Below are 20,181 nucleotides of genomic sequence, written 5' to 3' on the forward strand. Positions count from 1 at the left end.
TGAGGGGAGAGCTGGCTAGATTCAGGCTTGGATCTGACTGGACACAAATAATACAATCAGGCTAGGATTTCTCTTCCCCCATTTTTCAGCTCTGCTTCTCCTGTGTTGAATCCACTCTAGGAGACGATCTTCCCTAATGGTTACAAGAGGCTTACCATCACATCCCACGTTAAGGCATGAGAACCTTTGATTCTCGCTGGGTATTATTGACTTTGGTTGAGTGACCTGCCCATTCCTGAATCAATCACATAATCACTGTGACTATGCAATGTGATATGCTGATTGATGGAATTCACATAAAGACATCAGAGTGAACCAAGGGTGGATCCCCACCCTTACCCCAAAGAAATACAAGGAAGGAGTTACCAGGCTAAATGGATCCGAGGTGTCAAAAGTTTAAGCCTTGCACTAGGAACTCTGGAATAGGAACCTCTGCCCTTGCAGAGCTTACATTCATGGGTTCAATCCTTCAAGGGTTACTGTGTGTGTGTGTGTGTACATGTTCTATGTGCAGGTTCAGGTGCTGAGCACCGTGAGAGATCTCTGGAGAAATGTCAAGAGTTCTTCATAATAGAACTTACAGTCTAACATCAAAGAAAAAATGTGCATACATCATTAGTAATTTAATGAGAAAAAATGGTGAAATACCATTCATTTTTCTATCTGGGGTAAATTGTGAAAGGCAGAATATATAAAGTCCAAGCCAAGCCTTTCAGCACAGATAGAATTTGGATGTTATGGGAAGACACGTCTACATGGATTGAACAAGTATGGTGAGTGGAGTGGGGAGCAGGAGGCTGTGACACTCGGTAACTGCCTGGGGACAGTATGGGGGAGGAGGAAGACCTGATAAGGGAGGGCCACAGAATGCCACGCCTCAGTGTTTAGGTTTTAGAATCATTGTAGAGAAAGTCGAGTTTTGCAAGAGAGGACATACCAGCTCTGTACTACAAAAGTCACCCTTACAGTAGTGACAATGGTGGTCTTTAGGGGAGAATATTGAGAAGAGGGGCGATTATTAATCCAGATTAGAGATTATGGGAGCATAAATTTAATAGCCGTGGCAGACATAAAAAGGGGAAATGATTACAAATAGGACGTCAGACACAGAGAAGACTGGGCCGAGCATTTCCTTAGACATGGGCAGCGTCGGAAAAGTGAGGTGAAAGTTGGGTTCAATCTCCATCTATTATGATTGCAAAAAGCATGGTCCAATGAGGGGTATCTCTCAAGAGGAGGGCGTTTGGGAGTGAATGTCTCTTCTTTGTTTATAACCAGTTATCCTGTTTTGCTGGAGATTGATTTCCAGTCATCAGGGAAGGCAAGAAGGAATTTCCAGGCATCATGAAAGGACTATTATATATGTCAGTCAATGCTTTGGATTGGAAGGTTCATGAAATTTGGAGCTAGTCAGACCTGAGTTCAATCCCAGTTCTTCTGGTCCAGTCATCTAATATCCGTTTTCTTCCTGGAAAATGAAACCAACATCCTAGGATTATTGTGAGGTTTGAATGAGAAATGCGTAAGCAATTTCCACTTAATAAATATTAGCTCAGTATTATTTAATTCTTAGAGCAATACCAAAATGAGAAATCGACAATATTTTCATTTTATATTATGTAAAGAGAGCGGTGAAAGCGAATGAGAATAGAAAGAATGAGACTCATTCAAATTCTTTGCAGTTAGCAAGTGGCAAAACTAGGGTTCAAACCCATGCGGATCAGAGTGAAAAGTCTGAGCTCTTTCTGTTGTTCTTGGAGTACTGACTTCTTAAATTTTATAATCAAACATTTTACAAATGACTAAATTGCCACTTAAAAATTAACATGTAGTCTCAGTGTTATGGTCAATGAATTATATGTTCTATATCTCTTAGGCCACTCATGGGTTTTTAACACAACATAAGCATTAGCAACATTACGTGATTACCTTGGTAGATGTATTATTGGAATAGCAACTCTTTCAGTAAATGTCAATTTACATCGTTGTTAGACAGATGTTCCAGGATTGAAGAAGAAATATACTGATTAATATCTCCCTCAAATTCCGGGGTAAAGATGAAAGTATTATATTATCCACTTGCTGGCCAGCACAATAAATTAGATTAAAGAAGGAATGAGAAGCCATCCCTCTAGGCTTAATAAAATACGGGTTTAGCAGAGGAAGCTGGTTAAGAGTTGAGCCTCCTCATACAGACATCTGTTACCAAACAATGTTTTTGTTTTGTTTATCTTCTCTGTTAGTATTAACCTTGATGGTGATCCAACATTCTTGCTGCTGCCTTTGGGTTCTAAAGATGTAAAACAACCAACATAAAATAGATACAATCCAAATGGCTAAACTATGAGAAAAGAGAGGAGAGTAAGCTGGGCCCATTGATCCACAGAGTACTAAACAATTGCAATCTCTTAGTGACATAGCGGGGCATGAAGAAAACACCTATAACCTGGGCGGACATTGGCAGCACAGAGTACAACCACTCTCCTATGAGATAAGGAGTTTGGGGGGCTTCTTGCTTGCATCTTGCTTATAAATGGCTGAAGTTTTTCTCTGCAAAGAGAATTCTTACCCAAGACTGTAGCTCCATTAGGACTTGACAGACATTCATGGGTATTGGTGTTAAAAATGCAATCTTTTCTCTTGCTACAAATATGTATAGTAAATTTAATTGAAAGCATCTCCTACATACTTCCCCTAAAATCCTAACTTTCTTGTTTAAAGGGCTAATATATTCTATTACTAAATAAAATTGAATCAAAAATCTTATTTGATGGTCCATAAAGCCATGAGTAGTCTGGCCTCAGCACATTCTTTCTACCTAATATTGGCCCACGTTCCTGCTCATTTACTCCACCTCAGCTATACTGACATCCTTCCAATTCCTTCCACTGCAGGGCCTTTGCACATGCTGTTCCCTACGTCTGAACATTCCTTTACTCCAGGTTGCCTGGCTTTCTCCCCATCCAGTCACTGATTCAGACACATCTTCCCTAACTTTCTTCTCTAAATCACCACCTTTCACCCAACCCCTACCCCAGCGACAATTATTCTCCATCACACAACCTTGTGCACCTCTTCCGCATAATTATTGCTAGGTATGCTTAACTAATCTGTTTGTTTACTTTTTAAATGAGCTAAAACTAATTGAACACATTATGCGCTAGCAATTTCTATGTATTTACAGTTATTAAAGGTTTTGATCTTCATTATATCAACATGAAGTCAGTGGCATAATCAATCCTCTTTTCCTAGGCTGAGAAACTAAGACTTACTGAAGTTGATTTATTTACCAATGCCTCAAAACTAAGTGGAGAGGCCAGGATTTGAACTCAGGAAGCCTTGATCCAGACTGTGTGCTCTTAATTGCCATTCTGTATGACTCCCAGCCCTGTATATTATTTATCTCTCACAATTGAAAATAAAAATTTCAGGAATTATTGTACTTGCATGCATTATTTCACCGTATCCTTATTTAAAACATGTACACACACATAATGATTCACAAACTTGACTTTTCCCGATAGCTAACATAAATCTACTAACATATAAATATACATATATACACATACACACACATATATATACAACTATATATTTATATAGAAAACATATAATTATATGTCAGGCACAGTTCTATTCACATTAATATTCATACTCCAGAACTCAAAGTCATGTTAACAAAAAAAAAGAAAAAGAACAGAATTCACTGAGGAGCTACAAATGACTATGAACCCATAAGCAAATGTACAGCCTTACTACTTATTAATGAAATAAGATACCACTTCCTTCCTCACTAATTAGCAAGGATTAAAAAAGAAATAATACCCACTTTTGGCAGGAGTACAAGGAAAGGACTTTGTCATATATTAGTGGTGGGAGGAAAAAATGTTTACAGCCTCAGTGCAATGCCAATTTGGCAACATGTATGAAGGGATTGCAAGTTTACCTTGGCTTTTGATGGAAAAAAATCTACTTTTAGTAAATTAACACGAAAAAAAAGTAAAAAGCCAGACTAAGATTTGGGTTGAGAAATTTTCACTGTAGGATTGTGGGGGTGGATGTGGGTGTGTGTGTGTGGAAGCAAAAATAAAATGACGATAATGGAAATATCCAACTACAGTCAGTTAGTTGGCAAATATTTACTGGGTGCCTACTCTTGCAAGACCCTGAGTGAGGGGCTGGAGATGTGATGGTGAATGAGTAGACGGGTGTGTGGTCCATACCCGCTTGGAGGGCAGCCCGTCAGGGGACTAAGTGCATACTCTTAGATCCACAGTGGGGAATGTTAATTAACTATGGCAATAACATTATAATGAGGACATCTGAAAGCATGATTTTGGAGAATATTTAAATAATGATGATTAAAGACCTGTAAAAAAAATAGTGGTAAAGTAAGACAGTAAAAGAGCGTAATTTTGCATAAAGTGGATACCATGTAGTGCATATAGATATATAAACAAATATATACGGAAAGAAAACCATGGGTAGAAAATCAAAAGAATGTGAACGGTGACTATTACTAGGAAGTGGAATTAAGGGAATTTTTCTTTCCTTTTTTTTTTTTTTCCTCTAAATTTTCCACCATGAAATATATAAATATTTTATCAAGAGAAAATTAATACCAAAAAGTTCCAGTGTAAAAAGGGTGATTAATAACTTTCCATAAAACTTTCCCTAGACTGTGAAGTTTCTAGGTCTCTCTGCAGGGAAATGAAGAGAAATCTATTTTTTCTTCTGTTCACTGGTTGGCAGCTCATCCCTCTGGATATAGTAAAGGCATAACCTCTTCCTAAAACTTCCCCAGGACCTACACAAGTAGGTCCTCTCCCTCTCGGCTCCCCAGCATCATGGCATTTCCGGCATCATGGGGTGATACGAGTCAATATTCATACCACTCCCCTGTTCACTGTGAGCTCCTGAAGGGCATGGAAGCATCCAACTCAGAGTTCAAAGAACTAGTTAATTATTAGCTCATTAGTTAATTAATAATTGAAGACATAAAAGACTTAAACCAAGGAAACTCTGGTGATTAATACAAAATAGCACATCATTAAAAGGAAGGCAGCTCAGCATAATGGAGAAGTGTTTGCTCTCCTGGATGGTCACACCAGGGTCACAAGCCTACCCTTACCTCTTTTCTGCATGACCTCAGGCAAGTCACTTATGCCCTTGGAATCTTAACTTCCTCCTCTACAAACTAACTGTGAAAGGCTGGTGAGGATATTACAAGAAAGCAGGAGTAAAGTATCTGTCACATAGTAGGAGTTTAAAGTAGTCTAGTAGAATGTTCTTTTCGAGTTTATAGTACGGATACGGATACAGTTTACTGTAGTTTTTCTCCGCCTCCATCTTTGATTTTTAGCTTCTAAATGGACTTATTGGTACTCGTTTGACAGTTTTCTTAAGTCTATGTCTCCGAAAAGCTGGTGTTCTAGACCGACTTTTAAATTACAAAATAGCAAACTTGGTTTCAGAAAGGGAAGAGTGTGAGTGTGTGCGTGTGTGTGTGTGTGTGTGTGTGTGTGTGGGTGTGCTTTCATTTGTTCATACCACAGTTTTTCTTGTCAAATAATATTCTGCTGGAACCAGGCTCCTTTGTCTACAGATGAGGAAATGGAAAGATACAGACAGAAAAATAGAATTTACTTTTAATTACAAAGTGGTGTTCCAGACACCGTGCCAGGCACTTTATATACAGTCTTTGCATCCTTACATGATGCAAATCATGTAATCCCACAGGAAATGCATTGTCCTTCCTCACTTGTGCATAAGAGAAAATCCTGGAAGCTTGGAGAGGTTCAGAGGCATTGCCAAGGTTCTGAATTAGTCGATATTAAAAGCTGGATTCAAAATGAGGTCAAAGTCAAAAATCAATGTTGAGAGAGGTGAAGTGAGCCGTGATCTACGTGTCCTAAAGTCCAGTCTTTTGTCGGTCCTGAGCCTCCTGCCTTCACATAACATTCTAGCAGAGAAAAGAGAAACCTGTGACCCCATTCTCCACCCATCTGCTAACAATCCTGTTTGGAAACATTGCTTCTGTCTGTAACCCACTGTGAAGGCAGGTCATTAATGAGACACTAGGAACAAACAGAAATTGTGCTTCTTGCTGCTTTGTTATAAGCTGCCTAATTGGGATTTATGGATGGCTGTGATAAAATTTCTGCATAGTAAAATCCTGAGATTTCTCTTGAACTCTTAAATAATGGCCAAACAAAGCCTTAATGACTAAAGGGATAGGTCGAATACACCTCCACGTTCATTGCAAGTGTGTGAGCGGGGGTGGGAGGGCATATGTGTGTTGGGGGCAGAAGAGGCAGGTTGTTTACACAAATTAGGCTAATATGAAAGTCTACACTTCAAGTGGTGTCTGCTCTTTGTTCATTCAGACCTGAAGTGGATTAAGTTCAACCCTTCCATCTGGTGTCATTGAAGAGCTATTCACAATGTGTAGAGCTTGGTGGTTTGTTTCCCTAAATACTATCCTCACTCTGATTGTTGTGTCAGATGGATGGCCTTTGGAGCCCAGCACAAGTGGCACAATCCCAGTTGAATGTCATTTTCTCCTCTTTGATGAGAATGTTAAATGACAACAATGATAATAACTAAAACAACAATGGTGGTGGCAGTGCATTCTCTTGACTAGTGCTAAATAGGTATGAAAAAGCCTTGTATTAATTAGATCTCATATTATCTAACCACCCAGTAAGGTAGCTAGAAATGACCTCATTTTGTAGCTGAGAGAAGAAATGCTCAGAAGACATGAGTAACTGGCCCACAGTCAGAGAGCTAATACATGGTAGAGCCAGAATATGGGCAAAGTTGTTTTCTATCACAAGCCTTTCATTATTACTTGAGATTTTTAATCACATGCATTTATTAAGATTTTTAAAAATTAGATATAGACAGAAACAGAATAAACTGTTAAATGGAGAATCTAGAAGACCTCAAAGGAAGAGAAAGCATGTGAGCTTGGCCTAGATGGCCAAGGAGAATTTAAGTGATGCTGTGGGAAATGGTGGAAGGGATGATTAAAGGCAAGAATGTGCATGACACATATAGAAAAGACTGTGTTGCTAGAGCTTATGATGTTGTTGATATTCCCCTCCCCAAGCCACCTTTCCCGGTCTATGGATGTCACAATCATCTACCCAGTCACTTAGACCATAGAAGTCATCCTTGATTCTTCTTTTTCCTTTCCAGGCCACATCTAAGTCATCACCACCCACCACTAACACCCTGGCTAACCCAAATCCTTCCTAACCTCCAAGACTGCACAGCCTCCTGATCAATCTTCCTGCCTCCACCTTTGCCCCCTCACCTCACACGCTGCCCTCCACAGGACTCCAAAGTGAGATTCCTGACAGGTAAATCAGACAACCTCATTCTCCTATCTAAAGCCCTCCAATATAGTTGATAGTATTATACACTATTGTTTCATTTTGGATTTAATAATGGCATTAATGTGATACCTAAAAAGGAGTTGTATTTAGAATATTTAAAATGAGAATATTTAGAGATGACATTTTATTATGTCTGTCATTTGCTTCAGACTAATCTGGGGTGAAGAAAGTGGATGAGGATATGGATACACAAGATTAGCCTTGATTAGCTGGGTGATTACATTGAAAAGGGGTAAATTATACTACTTTACCAACTTAACTTTGAAATTGTTCCCCAAAATATGTTTTGAACAAATCTCCTGAAGGACTGACACAGAAACAAGAATTAAATACGAATTTCCAACCATCACTTACAAAGTCGTGTGTGTTCTGGCCTCGATCTGCCTTGCATGCCTCTTTATGCTCCTCTCTCCTGATTGTTCACTCTGCTCTAGATCCGCTGACCTTACTGGCCTTCGAAAATGCCAAGCTCTCCCCGTCTCAAAGGGCTTTGAACTTGCTCATCCTTCTGCCTGAGATTTTCTTTCTCTTAACCTTGAGGTGGCTACTCCCTTTCAATATTAGGTCTCGAATCAATGCAACCGCCATAGAAAGGCCTTCTTTGATCACTCCAGAAAAAGCATACAGTACACCCCTTCACTCTCCACTGTATTATCCTGTTTTATCTTCTATAGAATTCAAAACTACCTAAAAGTGTTTATCTGCTTGTCTACACATTCGTTTTTTAAAAATCTGTCGCATTACAATTTCACTCCCTTCAAGGCAGGAAGTCCGTTTTGTTCACTCAGATTATCCAGAATTATAAGACTTCCTGGTGTTTAGTAGTTGTTCAAAACATACTGGTTGAATTTTTACATATTGCTTACAGTGATGCTCAAATTGGACATTCCCAGGGTATTTTGTTTATTGTTGTCACAATGACTGGGCAACGACACTGACATTTGGGACCCAAGAAGTATTGCAATGTATGGGACAAGGTACTGTCCAGTGAGGAATTTCCTACCCCAAATTCCAATAATGCCCCCATTGAAAATTCCAGGGCTGGAGATGGCAGTCGAGGGTGGTGGAGTCGGGGAAAGTTTGACACTGCAGGGAGTGGTATAGAATGAAGCACTAGAGGAAAATCAGGACTGGACCAGGACAAGCCTTCTTAACACCATCTTAAAAATTTTGAAATTTATTTTTAGAAGTTGTGTTGGTTTTCCATTGGTGCCATAACAAATTACCACAAACTTAGTGGCTTGGAACATCTAAACTTATTACCCCACAGCTCTGTAGGTCAGAAGTCCAGGGGGGCTTGGTTGGGTCCTCTGCTTAGGGTTTTGCAAAACCAAAACAAGGTGTTGCCTGGGCTGGGTTTTTACCTGGAGATTGATCTATTTCCAGATCTATGTCCATTCAGCTTGTCACCTGAATCCAATTCTTTGTGGTTGTAGCCTTGAGGTCCCTGTTTTCTCAGTGCTGTCACCTGGGACTTGCCTTTGCTCCTTGATGATGCCCACATTTTTTCTCATGCTTTCCAAGTGACCACGTCCAGCAACAGAGGGTTGAGTCCCTCTTGTGCTTTGAATCACTCTGACTTCTCCTTCTGGCATGACCCTCTAGCTCCAGCTGGAGAAATTTCTCTGCTTTTAAAGACTTACGTAATTAGATTGGGGCCACTTGGATAATCCAGGTTACCCTCACTGTTTTAAAGTCCATAAACTTCATTATATCAGCCAAGTTCCTTGTGTGATTTGATGTAACATTTTCATATGCTCCAGGATGAGGGCATGGACACCTTTGGTAGGCTATTCAGCCTACCACAGGAGTCATTGAATGTTTTTAAAGAGGCAAATTAAATGACCTAAACCTGTTCAAATCAGCATTCCTTTCTCTGCGGCTATTTTTTAGCAATAGGCTTCCTTCTCCTCTAGGAACTATGGCCGTGAAGCCTGCAGGGACTCTGCTGGGAAAGCCATTAAAAGCCAGCAGCTGCCTGTCAAGCCAAGCGGTGCTGTGGCCTTAGCTCTAAGCAGATAAAGCAGAGAGGAAGGGAGTGTGCCTGCTTCCACGAATGGTGGGGCTCAGCTGCATCCCCATTTCTGGGAGAATTTATGAGTGCAGCACATGCCAGGGGACACGGAGAGCTTCTCTCCCAGAAGCAGATGCTGCTGATCCCCACACAGAAGCCTCCTCACTGTCCAGCACTCCCACACACTGTCTGCCAGATGGCCACAGCTGAACCCACAGCTGAATAGATATCTGCTGTTGGCACCAAATACACCTCTGTGGGACTGGTTAAGGACCCGAGGTGGTATGGCAGGATGTCAAATACATATGAACAATAAAAACGCTTAGGATGTGCCAGGCACTACGCTGAGCACTTTGCAGGCATTAACTCAAGCTACACTATACTCTCAGGTGGATGGTATGATTCTTACGCCCATTTTATACAAAGAGAGACTAAGGCTCGCAGAGGTTGGGTAGCTTGCCAAAGATAATAGAACCAGTAACCAGCAGAGGTGGAGTTTGAATGGAGGCAAATAATACGTGATTACAGTCTCCAGAATCTGTGATCTGAGACACTGCACTAGCTAGATCTGATATCAAGAGCCCTGTAGCCTTTTCCCCAGGCTCCACTGCATTCAACCTCACTTTGCACCAACTCAGATATGCCCAAATCTGAGCAGCTGCCATCTGATGAACCATCCTCATTTACAGGTCAGTGGCCCAGAATATTTGCCTCCTGTGGCACACCATATAAAGCTAAGTGGAAAATTGAAGCTGACGCCAAAAATGGTATCTGTTGCCAAGATAAGCCTGGAGAACTGAAGCCAAGTATAGGAATGGCTTCAGGAACCCAGAAGAGGGTGCAAAGTGGGAGAAAGTGATGTCTGACTCAAGGCTCGCCTTAGGAATACTGAGTACCCAGCATGACGTTGCACATGAAGGGCAGGCAACAACATCCTGAGCCAGTATTGAGTGCTTAATATACACCAGGAACTCAATTATGCCCATTATACAGATGATCTCATTTAATTGTCACATCACCTCCATGAGAAAAGTATTAACCCCAGTTTATAGATGGAGAACCTGAGGCTGACTGACGTTAAGTAACCTGTTTCAGGTATCATGGCTGATAGAAGGCAGCTCTGAGATTTGAACCCAGGCAGTCTGACATGAAAAATGACTTATTAAGTCCCATATTTTCTGTTTCAAAATGTAACAGGACATTTTCCCATTAGGTCTTTGGGTATCGGGTGGACTCAGGGGAGAAACACAGTCTGTCTTAGCACCACAATGACACAGGTGTGAGTCAGATGAGCACATGCTTCATGGAATGATGCCCACAGATTAAGAGATGTTCTACTTTCTATCCATACAACAGACATAGGATGTATTTCATAAATGATGATTGAATGAATGAATTGAATCAAAGTGAAAGAGTAAAGACATTGGAGAGATAAGGTGTATTGTTGGGTTGCCAAATCAGAGAGAAAGTCATGGTAAGCATATGGAATATAATCTGAGGGAAAGGTGAGGTTATGTTTTGAGATTAAGTTGTTAAGTCAGGTCTCAGGTACTATTAGGTGGATCCACTTAGGCATGAAACATGGCTGTAACTTGGGTCACTCCTTCCACTTGCTATCAAGGGTATACTACAGATGCCAGTGGGGGAACACGGAAGTACCAACCCTGCCTGGACCCTCTAACCCTCATCTCAGGTTGGGCCAGGGCATGTTCAGAAAGGTGAAAGGAACAGAATACTCAAGTCTTCCCTGGAAACCTAGTGACTACTACAGCATGCACATTACAGAGACACATTTAACCAGGATGCATGATAGTTATTGCTAACAGAATGGGAATTTTTAAGTAATCCACCATTTGTGTGAATGGACAAGGAACATGGGCTCCTTTCCTGTATACACTGGGCATTGAATTTATACCAACACTAGCAAATGGACACATGTACAAAATATCTTACCTGAAAAATAGAGATAATGCGCTATCTCCATAGCATTGTGATAGTTAAATAAAATGCACTTAGAAACATGCCTGACAAGAAGGAAATAGGATATATATAATATGCATGAGTTAATAGAGCACTAGTATCTCCAAAGAAACATAGTAGGGATGCATTAAAAGTTAGTTTTCTTCTCTCCTTTTTCCTTTTCAAGTTATCCTCTGTTCCACTTGCTATGGCTACTTTGTAAAACTTAAGGGTGTAAAACAATCATTTATCATACTCATAAATATGTGTTTCACAGACTACGACAAGTCACAGCTGGGATGGGTTGTTTCTGTTCAACGATATGCAGAACCTTGAAGGCTCAGGCTGGAATCATCTAAAGACTTCATCATTCACATATCTAGCTGATACAATATCTATATCATATATAATATCTAGTGCTATATGATAGGTATATCACATATGATCTCTAATACTATGTCATAGTACTGGCTGTAGACTGAAACCTTAGATGAGCCCATCTAAACAGTCAGTCAGAACATCTACATGTAGACTCTCCATGTGGCTTGGGCTTCCTCACAATATGGTGGTTGGGTTCCATGGGCAAGCACCCTAAGAGGGAGACAGGTCGAAGCTCTACTCTGTTGGTCAGAGCAGTCCCTTCCCACTCAGATTCAATGGAAAGGAAAAGAGTCTCCCTCTCTTGATGGGGAGCCACAGGACTCTGGACGTACTTACAGAACTGCAAACATTGTTGTGGTCATTTTTGGAAAATATAATCTGCCACACCCTCTGATATCCAAACTCCCATGGGTATTGTCCATCTGATTTATTATAAAAGGAAGCTAGAAAAAGAACTTACATTACTTTACATTAACTTCATGTCAGTATTCTAGCACATCTAAATCTTGACAAAATTATATTCTGAAATTCTAAAGAGAGTTTGGGTTAGAAATATGTCTTTATTGCTTCCCATTTCAATGTCATATACACATCCAATTTTAAAAATTAAAAACTAAAAGCATAGATTTTTATTAAGCAAGCATAATAAGTCTTCAATAAATCAGTAAGGTTTTTGCATGATATGCATTTTCTCATTTTCCCATATGTTTGGATATTTACAGCTATATATTTCTTTCCAATTCAAACATAACATTTAGGGAAAATATATAACTGGGCCTCTCTTTGGCCCAATTCCCTCATCTGTCAAATGGAGAATAGGATACATAAGCAATTCACAAAGTGCCCTCATTGGCATGCTAATTATGGTCACATAGAAAAGGTACTGTGATCAAGTAATTTAAACAGAGTGCAACAGGACTTCTGTTGTAAGATTTCTTAGAGGCTTTGATATTTTCTTCAAACCCTTGTTTGACCATGGACTTCCTTTTGCAAGATCACCTTAAGGAGCTAGAGGTCCCTGGACTGTACTTTAGAAATGCAGAGATGGGCCAATCATTCTTAGTTTGTGTTTCTATAGAACACAGTGTTATAGGGAATGGTAGTCTTTCCCCCAAAGGACAGAGAAGAAAAATGAAGAAAATTTACTCAATATTACATATCAGTCTCCTTATTTATTTCTAACCATTTTGGCATCTATTACATCTTCTTTTTCTAAGGTATATTTTGAGATGGCATCTTCCCAAGTTTACCTTTTAGTAATAACAATTACCGTTTATTGAGCCCATATTATGGGTTAACCCCATGTCAAATACTTTGCATGAATTGCTTCTTTTAATTCTTTTAAGGACTCTACAATGTCAGAAATATCACTATCCCCATTCTCCAGATGATGAAGCTGTGGCTCAGAAATGTTAAGGGACTTGTCCAAGGTCACAGGTAGAGAGGACAGGCAGGAGTTAAAACCAGGTCTCGAGAAGTCCAATGAACTATGCTAACATCCTGCAGTCTTGCCTTTTTATCACACAGCCACCTCTTCAAAAATAATGGGTGAGTCTTCACATCCCACAGATTACTCGTATTGTTAGTAATCAATCCCATGTTCCTGTTTCATCCTGCGCGCCAATTCCCGACCTATTTCCAACCTTCTCAGGTTGTGGATCTTTAAATTGGATGATGATGAAATTGATAATGTTTATACTGCTGCTGCTGCTGATGACAATGATGATGGTTCGTTTATTATTTTGCAGTTATTTATTTATTATTATTATTTTATCATTGACTATTGATGCTGACTTTTGACATTGCTTTTCTTGCTTAAATTATGGCTTTCTTTCTCAGTTAAGATTCAACCTCATTCTCTCATTATGTGGCTTTTTGCAGGTCTGGGATAACACCTCATCTGATCCATCTCAGCCCCAGGATATTTCCTCTCCGTGCTGATTCGCCACTGTGGTGCCATTTTGGGGTCCACCTTAGCAGACATGTGATGTTTTGGTTCAAAGTCCCCATGAGGCAGCTGCCGGGTGTTTCCACACAGAGCACCATCAAAGTACACCACCATGAAAACAAGGCTGAGAGTGGGGGCCAAGTGATTGACTTAAGTATTTATTGAGCACCTACTGTGTGGTGAGTACAGTGCTGGGGATACATTGGTGAGTAAGAACAGAGCCAGTCTCTGCCCTCATGAAACTGGCAATCTAGTAAGGGAGGCCTATACCAGTGCCATACTCATGCAAGTGGGTTTATCAAAACAAATTGAGATAGGTAGTCAGAAGTAAAGGAATAGGGGTCCATGAGCCTGTCCAACCAAACAAGCTTTATTCTCTTTACACAGTCAGGGAAATCTTCTTTGAGGGAGGAGTCCTGTGGTTGAGATCTGAAGGTCAAGTAGGGTAAATGAAGCAGAAGGATAAGATATCCCAAAAGTGGGAAGGAGGAAGCATGTGCAAAGACCCAGGGGTGCATTGAGGCATGGATTTTGAGGATTGGAAGCTGACCATCGTGGTTGCAACACAGGAAACGTGGTCTGTCTCAAACCTCCCTTTACATTTAGAGACTTATAGGCTAAGAAAAGGATTTTATTGTAAGAGCAGTGCAGTGCCCCTGAAGATCCCAAGCAGGAAACTGAAATTAACTTATTTGAATTTTTAAGAAAATCATTTTGGCTACAACCACAAGAGAGAACTAGAAGGGCCAGGGTGGGTTTAGGGAGACCAGTGAGGAGGCTATTACTGTAGTCCAATAGTAGGCTCTTGACAGCTGATCTCTAAGGGCTTTTTCAGCTCTTATATTACATGATTTTATGTTTAGCCAGCAGAAATTATAGACATGATTGGCCTGCATTTATTTGAACCAAACACTAAGTTTTATTGAATTTTTATACTGTTCCTCAGGAGACATATCTTATTTGAAATTGGGCTGCCTACACTGTCAAATTGTCTCTACAGGTAGGGCACACTTCATTGATGATGATTATTAAAGAAGCAGCCTAATCAATCAATTTTTTAAAAAGTCAAACCATCTTGGTGTGTGAATGTGTGTGGAGCGGTATTCTAATTAATGAAATAAAAATACCTTTAAGGAGAGATGGACTAGAGGGGAGATGTACATTTTTGGAGGCAGTGTTATCTACTCATTCACTGAATAAATATTTATTGAGAGTATTTATTGAGCACTTACTGTGTGCTCAGCACTGTTCTAGCCTCTAGGATAACATGGAACGAAACAAACTAGGACTACCTCTGGACTTAATTCTATTTGAAAAAATGCAGTTTTGGATACACACAGATCTGACTTTTGATTCCAGCCCCACAACTGTGTTACCTTGAACAAGTCATCTTTCTGAGATTGATGTCCCTTATCTGTAATTCGAGAATGATATCTAAAGATTTTAAGAGTAAAATCTAAGGACCTTCTAAGGATTGAGATAACATATATCAATTACCTAACACGGTATCTGGCACATATTTTCAAGATTAACCTAAGTTTCCCAAATTTAGATGCTGCCATAATTGCTTTCGGCACTCATGGTCATGTTTAACAATAATTTTAGTGACCTTACCAAAGCACTCTCCTCTTTTGACTGGGAGATACTTACTAGTTTTAGATATTTTATTATTTTAAAAACTCCCACAGCTGGGCAAACCAATTTCAACTTATGATTCCAAGTTATAATGAAAAGTGCCTTAAATTGTACCAATGTTGTGCTCTTTCCTTCTTTGTAATCTTGAAGACTATAGTGAAGAATATATGCATATGAATACATAAATGAACATATACACAAATATACATATATATACACAAACAAATATGCACACACACACATACATACACACTGCGGCAGGATGGAGGACACCATTGATGCTTGCAGTGGTTTGCGTGTTAAAAGTATTATCAAAGAACTGAAGTAGTTTCTGAGGCCTTGAAATAATGGTGCTGCTGACAGTTTAATCCCCACTTTATCTACTACTTCTCCCCCAGGTTGTAAAAAAACAGCACAGTTCGTGGGTAATTTCTCGCTCCTTCCCGTTGCTAACAAAATAGATACTTTCTTTAAACTAGAAAACACACTGTCTGGCATTGCTCACTTCAATTGGCAATGGGTTCCGTATAATCAAAGTCAGAGCCTGCAGACAGACAGCTCCCATCTCTTTGATAAAAGACAGTGGTCTCTAATGCACAGGCTTGTACCTACCCAGGTTTTAATAACTTAACTTTCACTAAAGAAGGGTCAGTAAATACCATATATGCCCAAATATAAGTCGATCTGTTTTCCCAATGTGAAAATCCCAAAAGTCAAGCATCAACCTAAGTTATTGAATTTATTAATTTAGTTACAGATTCTTTCATCATTCAAATGAAGCATCAAACTCTTATCCTTCTTCAAAATCAGTGTCTTTGTGTCATTGAACACAGCTCTCTAGAGTACATCATTTTCACTTCCATCAAAGTTATCTACATGATAGAGACTGAACCCATGTATGATGATGTCACTCACTCCAAGAAACCACTCCTATCACATGCTCTTCTCTTGTCCATGCTTCTCCACTCTTCCTGTAAGCCTGTATCTGTGACCTTCATAATGTAACTACTTACTCTATTTCTTCTTTTTTTTTTTGCAAGGAAGACTGGCTCTGAGCTAACATCCATTGCCAATCTTCCTCTTTTTGCTGAGGAAGATCAGCTCTGAGCTAACAACTGTGCCCATCTTCCTTTATTTTGTATGCGGGATGCTGCCACAGCATGGCTTGATGAGTGGTGTGGTGGTCCACACCTGGGATTCGAACCTGCGTACCCCAGGCCACCAAAGCAGAGCATGAACTTAACCACTACACCATTGGGCTGGCCCCTTACTCGATTTCTTTTTAAAAGTGGTCTTTAAGAGGCTGTTTACAATAGCATTTAAGCTTGCCATTGTGAGGTAAGAGCCCCAGAAATAATTGCTAAATTGTGTTAAATTCCCTTGCCTTTTTTTTTGTTTTCATTTTTTATTTTTAACTGATTCTGCCAGTGACCTCTGTAAGCAATCCAAACTAGTATAAATTGAGGTCCTTTCAGCCTCATGTGTAGTACTTTGTCCAGGCTATAGTAGTTGAGAAAGTGCTCTGTAATCTGAGATATTTTATTAGGCTCAAATATGAATCTTTCAGTGGGGTGGGGGTGATGATTCTTGGGGGAAAAGAAAACTTGACTTCTTATGTAAACATTTATGGTTCATTGCATAAATGCCTCTATGCCTCCTCTGCCTTTGCCTTTGAAAAAGAATTTTTTAAAAATACTTCACAGCATTCTTTTGTGTCAAGACCAGTGTCCATCCTTCACAACACTGCTCTATAGACAACTCATTTTGAAAGCCATTCTGAGTCTTGCTGTACCGTGTATATTTATTCATGTAGTGTTTACTATATGTTACATGTTGAGATAAATGGTTTTCATTTATTTTCCAAATCTCACTAGGTGCTCACAACAAACTATAAGACAGGTATTTCTGTTCTCTCCATTTTGCAGATGAGAAAAACTGAGGCTTAGAGAAATGAAATAACTTGCCAAATATCACCTCATCAGTGGTAGAGCTGAGCTTCAAACCTGGGTCTATCTGATGCCAAAATTTTGTGCTTTTAATGAATATAATGTATGTAGGCAATCTTATGTCTATCTTAAACATCTCTTGGGGAGAGAAAGAAAGGTTGTTTTAAAGTTTGGAGATTTATAATTTAATGGCCCTCTTTTCCTATATTTCAAAAATCAAAGGATGACCTTGTAATTTCACTCCTAGGTGTTAAATAAGAGAAATGAAAACATATGTTCATACAAAAACTTATACGTAAATTCTCATAGCAGCTTTATTCATAATAGCCCCAACTGAAACCACCCAATATCTGTAAATATCCACTCACAGGTGAATTATTTAACAAACTGTGTTTCAGTTCCATGGACTACTCTTCAGAAATAACAAGGAAAGAACTATTGATACATGTAACAGCAAAGATGAATCTGAGAAACATGTTGAGCAAAAGAAGCAAAGCACAAAAGAGTGTATACTGAATGGTTCCTCTTATTCGAAGTTCAAGAACAGGCAAAACTAACCTATAGGAATAGAAGGCAGGTCAGTCATTACCTTGGCTAGGGGTTAGGGTAGGCTGCAAAGGGGCCTAGGGAACTTTGGGGGATGATGGAAATATTTTATATGTTGATCGTGGTTGTACTTATATGGGTGTGTATACTTGTCAAAACTCACTATAATATACATTTAAATAGGGATCTTTTATTTTATGTAAAATGTATCTCAATAAAGTTGATTAAAAAATTAAAGAAGGGGATTTATGTTTAAAACTAGGACCATTTAGACATGAAAAAAGATAAAGACTGGCTAATTTGAGGATAAAAGTGTTGAGAATGGGAGGTCATTTAAGAAAGGCAATGATGAAGAAATGAGGAATCCTTGGCCTTGAGATTAGATGACACAAAGGAGGAGGTAGACTGCCTTCAAGTACCAGACATGATGTTCTGTGCAAGAGAGAAGAATTGGGAACAAGCATGAAACATGGCAGCAGGTGGACATCTTGGTTCAATATTAGGAAACCTTTCTAACAATCATAGTTACCTAGTGAAATGGGCTGTCCTAGGCAGTGGTAAACCCCCAGAGAAGGGCTCATAGAAATCGGGTAAACAACTATCAACAATGATGTTCAAGAGATCCTTAAAATGAATGAAAAGGCAACTTAGAAAACCTTTAAATAAATATGATTCCATCTATGAGATGAAAAACCCAACTTAAGTCATCTGTAACGTCCAGTTCAATTCAAAAAGCACGTGTGAGCACATCTAATTGAGAGGCAGCTGTCCGTGCACTAACATTTGGAATGGTTCATTAAATTAAAATGCACAGAAAATTGGCCTTAATTCTAAGAAGGCATTTGGGCCTCCTTATAAATGAAATACATTTTTTCCTTTTTTGTTTCCCCCTCTGCAAATTGCTTCATTACATCAAATTTTATGGAGTTCTTAATAAAGGCTGGGAAATGGGGCCCAAGCCATGGGGAATACACATACGTACACAGAGTATCAATGCTGATATAATTGTCAGGGAGAGGCCTGCACCTGTATGACTACAGCAAGGTATGAACCCAAAGAATACCAACACAAATTGCTCTGGAGGGTCAGAGGCCCGCAAGAACTTAGCTATATATTCATCTCCCCATTGACTATCTCCACCAAGATATAACAGCGGTCCCTCAAAATCAACATGGTGAAAACCCAACTGCGTATCTGCTCCAGTCAGCCTTCTCTTCTTGCATTCATCATCACGGTGAAGAACACCTAGCACACCTCAAACCTGAGCCTGGGATATGCTCTGGTTTCTCACTCCCACCCTGCTCCTGTCCATCACATCCAATTGGCCATTAATTTTGTGTTTCTCTTGTTCAAACCTTTCTCTTTATTCTCACTACTGCTCTCTTTCATCAGGCACCCACAATTTATTACATAGTTTAATGCAATAGTTTTCTAAATAGTCTCCCTGTGCCCAGTTCATGCCTTCTGGGTAGGGAGGCCATTTCAACAAAGCATTTAAGACCCTCTCTAATCTAAGCCTTGCCTACCCCATTATCTGACCCCATCTTGCAGCTTCCCCTTTATACTCTCTGCTTTGATAATAGTCAGTTGTTTGAAATTTTTGCCATTGGTCTGGTTTGTTTTCAGGGCTGTTGTCTTGCCACATATATTTTGCCCCATGTTTAATCTGGTGTCTCCTACAGTGGAAACTGCATGCAAGAGAAGCCAGAAGAAAATCAAATATCCCTTTAGTGATGGTTGAGCCAGTGCCTAATATCCTCAATATCCTCCTGAGCAGAGCTCTGGAGAAGGTGAGTTGGATGATGTGGTTTGGGGTCTCCTAGACCTTCCCCTTCTGACTCAAGAACATTCAGTTCTGCAGAGTAAATCCATACTTAACTTATTCACCCAGTTACAGATATTTAGAAGGTGGAGCAGAGAGAGACCCGGCCTTACTTACTATGGCGAGAAATAGACACTGAGGCAGAGGTAGGAATACAAAAGGTTTGTTGAGAAGTAACAGCTGTGATTGAAAAGAGGAATCAGGATTGGGCAGGAGGAGCCTCAAACTGAGATGTGGACCAAACGGCCCTAAAGAGAAGGCCTGGAACAAAGATTGCCGATTACAGGAGTCCTGCACTGGATGGAAATGGCTAGGCCATTGTTAGCACTGCTTGCTCAGTCATGACCTGGAGAATAGTCCAAAAGGAGTGTGACTTCAGCTCAAAACCAGAGTGGACCCTGGAGGAGTTAAGACATTGGGGCTGTCAGCTAACCACATTCCTTCCAGCTGGGAGCAAGTCCTTTCTTGAAGGGGGAGCAGAGTAGTGCATTTCTGTGATAGCCACTGCACACCCCTGGTGCTGCATGGAT

This window comes from Diceros bicornis, chromosome 32 (genome assembly GCF_020826845.1).
Source record: "Diceros bicornis minor isolate mBicDic1 chromosome 32, mDicBic1.mat.cur, whole genome shotgun sequence".
NCBI classification, from domain to species: Eukaryota; Metazoa; Chordata; class Mammalia; order Perissodactyla; family Rhinocerotidae; genus Diceros; species Diceros bicornis.